This window comes from Diceros bicornis, chromosome 22 (genome assembly GCF_020826845.1).
Source record: "Diceros bicornis minor isolate mBicDic1 chromosome 22, mDicBic1.mat.cur, whole genome shotgun sequence".
Lineage (NCBI taxonomy): Eukaryota > Metazoa > Chordata > Mammalia > Perissodactyla > Rhinocerotidae > Diceros > Diceros bicornis.
Genome location: NC_080761.1, coordinates 12,782,949 through 12,790,302, shown reverse-complemented (window position 1 = coordinate 12,790,302; position 7,354 = coordinate 12,782,949). Strand labels below are relative to the sequence as shown.

At 43.4% G+C, this 7,354-nt stretch overlaps 1 pseudogene; it reads right to left on the bottom strand.

Annotated features, from left to right (window-relative positions):
• Positions 1–527: 527 nt before the first annotated feature.
• LOC131419863 (spermatogenesis-associated protein 31D1-like) lies at positions 528–7,049 on the bottom strand (annotated as a pseudogene).
• Between the last annotated feature and the right edge of the window lie 305 nt (positions 7,050–7,354).

Here is a 7,354-nt window from a genome sequence, read left to right as displayed (position 1 = left end):
GAACTCATCCTACCCTGCAGCTGTGTATAGTTCAGGACAGTGAGGGAGCAGATGAAAAGACAGTTTGAGCCAAGTTCTGGACTTGAAGGGTTTTTCTCTCTTTGAAAAGGCCTGGAAGTTTTTAGAGTGAACCTTTTGTACTTTTTATGAAAAAATAGTGTTTTGAATACAGGACATCTGAGTGGGGTCAAATAAAGGACCGAGGATAAAACTGAGAAGACCACTGTCGGGCCCCCTACAAGGGACTGGTCATCTTGTAGAAACCAAAAGAGGAAATCAGTCAGAGCTGACCTCTCTCCTTCCTTTCCCTGAGCACAAGCCCCAGGATACCCCAAACCCACACCCCCAGAACACCACTCTCTGTTAGCAGAAACATTTATTAGAAGGATCAGTATCCTCTGTTGTTCTCATCGGAAGATGTTTTATCATGAAAACTGCGAGCCTTTCTCAACAAGGACTGAATGATTTCTTTGGGGACATTTTTCTCTGGGATTCTTGGAGAAGCGTTTTCTGTTTGAATAGAAGAGTCAAATCTCTGAACACAGTGCCTTCATCACAGGTGTGGGTGGCCAGAGGGACCTGGCATACCTAATGCATGCAGGTGGGGCTTGGATGGGGCTCAGGCTCCCTGGAGGGCTGGGAAGCCGGTTGACTCTGGCATAAATGCTGGTCCTTGAAGGCCACAACTCTCTGGAGATGTCTGATCCCGTCTCAGTTCTAACACTTGTAAGACAACTCTGGTGAGCAGAGACAGCATCTTGGCTGTGGGACTTGGTACTTGCCCATTCCCCTTGCTGTGGGTCAGAGAGAGCCCCATAGTTGGAGGGATGCCCCTTGTCAGCCTCTACCTGAGCCTGCAGTTCCTGCTCCTGCTGACTTAACTCCATGGCCTCAGGCACGTACCTACATGCCAGTTTCTCCTCTAGGATCTTCCCAGTGGCTGTCGTGAGCTCATGAGCTTCAGGAGGCCCACAGCTCAGAAGGAGAGCTGCACTTGCAGCGGGGTCTTGGTGCTGCTCAAAGGTTGACATGAACTTGGCTTTTTGCTGGGGACTTTCCTGCCCTGTGATTTTTCTCTTGGAATTGATCCACTGAAAAAAAAATTGCTTAGTCTTTATTCTGAAGTAACTTTCAGGAGAAAACTGTTCATTCTGTGACAGAGACAGGGAAGTGCCTCCTAATTCTCTGTCCTCCACAGAGTGGCTCTTCTTTCTGGCTTTAGGTGTCCCAGCTCCTGAATCTTTACTTCTACATTCTCCTGTTTTGGAGCCCAGAGGCCTCACTCTCTTTGCAGCTGGTGGGAAATTCTTATCCTTGCATTTCCATGAGACTCGTTCAGAGACCCAGGGCTCCTGCTCCTGCTCCATGCTGATCCGGGTGTCCTCCAAGTGGACATGCAGCACCTGGGAAGCTCCTTGTCCCCACTGGAGATGCTCTGGGACTGAGGGAGGACTTGGAAGGCAAGCTCTCTGAAATAAGGGACATGTCAGTGGGACAGCCTTGAGCCTGGCTATGCTCTCCACTCCCCAGTTGAAACTTTAACTCACTAAGGAGCTGTTTTTCAAGGTCTGATAGTTTAGGATCTTGGAGAACTGGTATTTTTGGTGAGGGACATTCAGTGGTCAGAGTAGTTTCTACTTTACTCATGTTGACATTTACCATTTGGGAGCTTCCCAACTTGCTGGTTGTCAAGATGTCACAGGATTATGATTTAAGAGCACACAGCTCCTCAGCCTTGAATATCTCCCTGAAGTTCATGGTGGACATGGAAAAATGTTCTAACTTCTTCTCCACCATCCTTTGGCCCTGAATCATTTCTGCTCTATCACTGGAACTCACATTCACATCCCTTGGCTCATGTCCAGCCCCAGCTTGCCTTGTGGGCACCTCTGGACTGCATCTCTTGTCTAGTACAGTCTCACTCTGACTCACTTTGTCTATGATGCTGTGTGGGAGGGGCTCTAAAGTCTGTCTGCCACGCTCAGTTGTCTGGACGTCCTCGGCAAGCTCATGGTCCATAGCCGAGTGGGATGATTTCAGGGCCCCTGTCCTTCATTGCCCACAGATGAGGTAGCAGAGAGAGGATGATCCAGGACGGGGACTGAATTTGTTGTTCTCACCTTGTTTCCCTGAAAACTTTTAGAGGTTCCCTCAAGGGGCTTGGAAACCTCAGCTTTGGAATCCACCCCAGAAATACGAGTGGCTGAGGAGAGAAAGTCAAATTGGGGAAGAAGCCATGTTTTGGTTTCTTGCAACTTATAGAATTTTATGGATTCAAGAACCTTGAGGGGTAGGCCCCACCTCTGACTCACATGAAACATTATAATATAGGCTTCTAGCACGTGTTGGGTGTTGGGATCAAGAAAAGAAAGCTCTAGAGTGATCATCTGGCAGTACACCCTCCCTACCATTGTGTTTTTTGAATTTGTGTTTTTCATGTTTGTCTGGGAACTCCCAGAAGGAGGGGATGGGTTGTCCTCAGCCAGCCATGAACAACACACTCCTAGAGGGATCCTCCCCACAGTGATCTGCCAAAAATTCTTGCTCAAATGTAATCTAAGAATGGTTTCATTTCATTCTGGTCTATATCCTTCCCTGAGACATTTAAGAATTCATTCCCTGAGTGATTCCTTGAGTGACACACACAGATACTTTTTGTCTCCAAGGCAGCCCTTAGACCCTTCACTACGTAGCATTCTGAGACCCTTTGAGGGCTATCTTCTGGGCTCTTCTCTAGGACATATCCCAAGATTCCTCCTCATGTCCTTCCTTAGCTGAAACTTTGTTGGGATCCTCTCATGGAAGCTTCCTAGGAGACTCAATTCAGCCTCTGCTAGATTCTTGCTACTCTGGCCCTGAAGCTCAGAAGCTGTGAAGCATGTCTGCCTCTGCTGAGATGTTTCTGTGAATTTACACTGAGGCTCCATCAGAGCTAGAGACTCTAGATTCCTACAGGTGTGGAGGCAGCAGTGTGGGATTAGCCTCCTTGGAGCGTGGAGCTCCGGTTTCTCCTGGGGTTCACTGGTGATATGAAAATGGCCAGGAAGGATGGAGACTGGTACATAGGTGTGGGATGACTGGCTGACCCATGGAAGGCTGGGAGTTTGAGGACAAATGGCTCCTTGAGATGTTTGGAACACAGGGACTAAACCCCACAAATACGCTCCACAGTCCCTAATCTAGGACGGAGAAGAAGACGGTAGGATTGGGAGTGGGAATGCAAGGTGGGCCTGGGGCTAGACCTGAGTGAAAGGTGAGGGCTGGGATTTGAGGCAAGGGTTGGGGTTGTACATGGAGAGGGGAAGAGGACGGGAATGAGGAAGTTGTAGAGATTCGTGGTCCCACATTTTGACTGCTGAAGCATTACAGACTCCATTAAATAAGATAAAATAAGACCCTAGTGGGGAACTACTGCTAGAGACCAGGAGAGTGGCTGCTAGGGACTCACTGTACAGAAAGGGAAGACCCCAGAAGAGCTTGACATACAGTAGCTGCTGACAAATGCACAGCTGCTCTGGTTTGCTTTTGATGTTCCAGCCAGTTTTGGTGGCTGTGGTGTCCTGCATATCAAGTGGCTACATTGAATTCCTTGAAAATGTCTGTTGGTTTTCTGACTACGTTTGTTTTGAAAATAGTCCCTCCTCCTTTTCTTTCTTCTTTAAAATCTGGAAAGCCATTCTCTTTTTCATTTGTCTCTTCAAGAGTGCCTGTAGGTTAAGGCCAAAGAAAGAATGGCTACTGGCTGCCCTGTGCTTAGTAGCAGAGTCTCCCCAGAGACAGGTCTCTGGTAGATGGAGGGAAACGTGCTCTTGCTGAAAATCAGAGTGTGATAATGTGGGGAAGAACATGTTCTTGGCATGAGCCTGCCAAAAAGAGAATTCTGAAGTTGACAGGCTTGAATGGTCAGTGCCTCTGATTGTTGGGACACAAGTGGACAACCAACCAGGGCTATCTGGAGATGAGTTCTCTGGAACAGTCTTCAATAAGATGGAAATAAATTTAGATTCAGTCACAGTTAACAGATAGTTTAGCAGTGGTGAAACAGAGAGGGTTGGTGGTGTGTAATGACAAGCCAATGAATCAGTGGGATTCATTGTCTGGGACAAATTTGGTAAAGGGTTGATATCTTGGGAAAGGGCGAGATCAAGAGAGAGGATGGTATGCAGAGACAAAGTGGCCTCTGGTTGGAGAACAGAATCCACTGCCTGTGTGTCATGTGGTAGGAGACGGGGAAAGGCAAGGGGTTGGGGTGGGGAATTGTCTGCTGGGAATTTGGAATCCAAGGAGGAAAAGGCTCTGGTGGCAGAGTAATCCGGTTGTGAGGGTGAAAGAAAGTCAGCTAAGGGTGCCATGGGATTAGGTGAGAGATTGGAGGAGGGGAGTGGGGAAGGCTCAGGCAAAGGGGCTGGTATTAGGTCTCTTGGAGAGACATCTGAGAAGGCAGAGGACACAGTGAAGGATGACTCAGTCACAGGAGCTGTGGAAGCCAAAGAAGACACAGAGAGAGTATCATCTTCTAGGTCCTCCAGGAATAGCAGCCGATTGACCTCAGCAGTTGCGCTATTACACCTCACAGAAGGAGTCTGGACATAACAGTTGATGAAAGCCGATGGTATCATGATGCTGGCCCAGGGGGTGCAGTAGACAGGAGGTACAAAGCTGCAGCCAGGACCAGAACAAATATATGGGACCCTGGCAGGTCTGGCAAAGGTACGGCTGCCCAAGGCGTGCAGTCATGCGTCACTTGATGACGGGGATATGTTCTGAGAAATGCGTTGTTAGATGATTTTGTTGTTGTGCGAACATCATAGAGTGTACTTACACAAATCTAGATGGTATAGCCTACTACACACCTAGGCTATATGGTACTAATCTCATGGGACCACCATGGTATATGTGATCCGTCATCGACAGAAACATCATTATGCAGCGCACGACTTTATTGTGTGTGTGTTTGTGTGTGTGTGTATATATGTATGTTCTGTCTAAAAAATCCAAAAGAGTCAACTGAAACATTAGAACTCTTAAGAGTATTTAGTAAGAATTACAGTATCAACTTGTAAAAACCAATAGCTTCTCTGCATCTCCACAGTAAATAATTGGAAAGCATCATAAAAACACTGTATGCACAAAAGCAACAAAAGCTATTAGGAAATATGCCCACTTATTTGAAGAAAAATGTAAGATTTAACTGATGGTCATGGAAAGTATCTTAAAATTAAGAGAAATATCATGTTTCAGTTTGAGAACACTTAATATTTAAAAGACGTCAGTTCTCTCCAGTTAATCTATAAATTCAATGCAATCTCAGTTATAATTCCAGCAGCATTTTTAATGTAATTAGATGCGCTGATTTTAAAATTTTTCTTGCGGACAAAATGTAGGATGGGAGTTGCATTTATATTCATTTTATTGTTCTTTATATCTCTCACATATTTTAAAATTAATATTTATCTCTTTGATGTGTAGTAAAAGCTATAAAAGAGAAAGAAAATGTACAATATTAGCTATGAAGATTTTGCAAAAAGAACACTGAAGGAGGACTTGTTCTACTGGATATCAAAACCCGACATGCAGCCATAGCAATTGAAATGGTGTTGGAATGACTGGAGAAGAGAGAGAGAGAGAATTGCAATAGACATTAGACCGTCCTCTGCACGTGTGCATATTTACTATACGGAGAGGTTCGCATTTAGGATTAGAGAGCGAAGTGTGGACTATTTAATAATGGTGCTGGGAACATTAGCTATTTATTTGGAAAGAAAATAAAGTGAGAGCCCTATTTCTTAGATACATAAAAATGAATTCCAGATGAATCGAGGAGGAAAATGCAAAAACTTAGTGGAAAGATCCTTTTTAAGATGAAGCACAAAATTTGGGGCCATTAAAAAAAGATTAACAGATTTTTATAGGATACAATTAAAACTTCTGTGGATAATAGACAAAAAAGTTTATGACAATTCAAAATATGTATTTCAAAATAGATTATGACCAATAATATATAGAGTTTCTAAAACTCGTTAGAAATACTCCTGAAAAACCATAGAAAATGGGCAAATCACAGAAAAAGGAATAAGAGAAAGTAGTTTTTGCCCATCCAATTGGCAAAAACTTAAAAATTTGATAATAGCCAATGTTGGTGTGGGGGTAAGGAAAACAGGTACTAACAATAGTGTAGGTGGAAGTGTAAATTGATAGCTGTTTTGGCAGTATCTGTTAAAATTAAAACCAGACATTTCTTTCAACTCACAATTTTCATCACACGCACACAAAAATACACACATGAATGTTTATGGCATTGTTGATTATAATAGCCCCAAGTTGGAAATGACCTAAATGTCCATCAATAGGAGGATCCATAATAATTTATGGGACATCCATACTCTTGAATGCTAAGTGGCAGTTAAAAAGAATGAGATAGAGTTCTGTCTACTCACCTGAGACGATCTTTGACACAATATTAAAAAAAATAATAAAGTGGCAAAACCATGTATAAAGTATAACCTCATCTATATAATATATTAAACAAAGCTAATATTGGTAGAAGCACATATCAGTCTGTGTATGTGTATGTGTGTATATATAGATTATATTATACATAATAGGAGAAGGTATATATATATGTATATATATATAGATATATAATAGAATCACAACTGGAAGGGTACCAAACTGTAAAGAGATAATCCTTCTGGAGATGGGGGAAAAAGATTGTGAGGGAGGGAAGATGTATTTTCCTTGCTGATATTTATATAAACTTGTAGATAACTTGCAATGTATTTATCATATTTTAAAAATTTTCTATCTCCTTTCAAGCTTCTAATTCATGATTTCACTAGTTTATATTTGATACATTTTGTAGATGATGTACCATTACAAAAGAGAAATACAGTATTATATTTTTATGTGTTATACTTATTATTTTTTCACTCAGTAATATTAATTGGGTGGCCAGTATGTGCACAGAACACTGGATCTTTGGGCGCAGTACCTGAGCGGTCTCTTGCTCTCACTTTGGGATACTCTGGTTGATTTGCCTGGAAGACCATATGCCCTGTGACAAAGGGAAGGCAGAAGCATGGAGCCTGTTGCCCTGGTGCTCTCGTGGACCTCCCTAGTCTACTGAACAGAAATTCCTTTGCAATGAAGGTCAGCCCTGGGCTATTTTGTGTGTGGCAGCTGAAAAAGTCACTGGAACCAGGAGCTTCTCTGAATTTCATATGCAGAGAATCATGTCCCTTTGCCCTTCCGTGTTTGCAAGATCTGTCATTCCTAGAAGGAAGTCAGATCGTCTGAGGTAACTTGGTCCACAACTAGCCTTCTTGGCCGTTATCAGTGCTTTGTACTCTTCCTT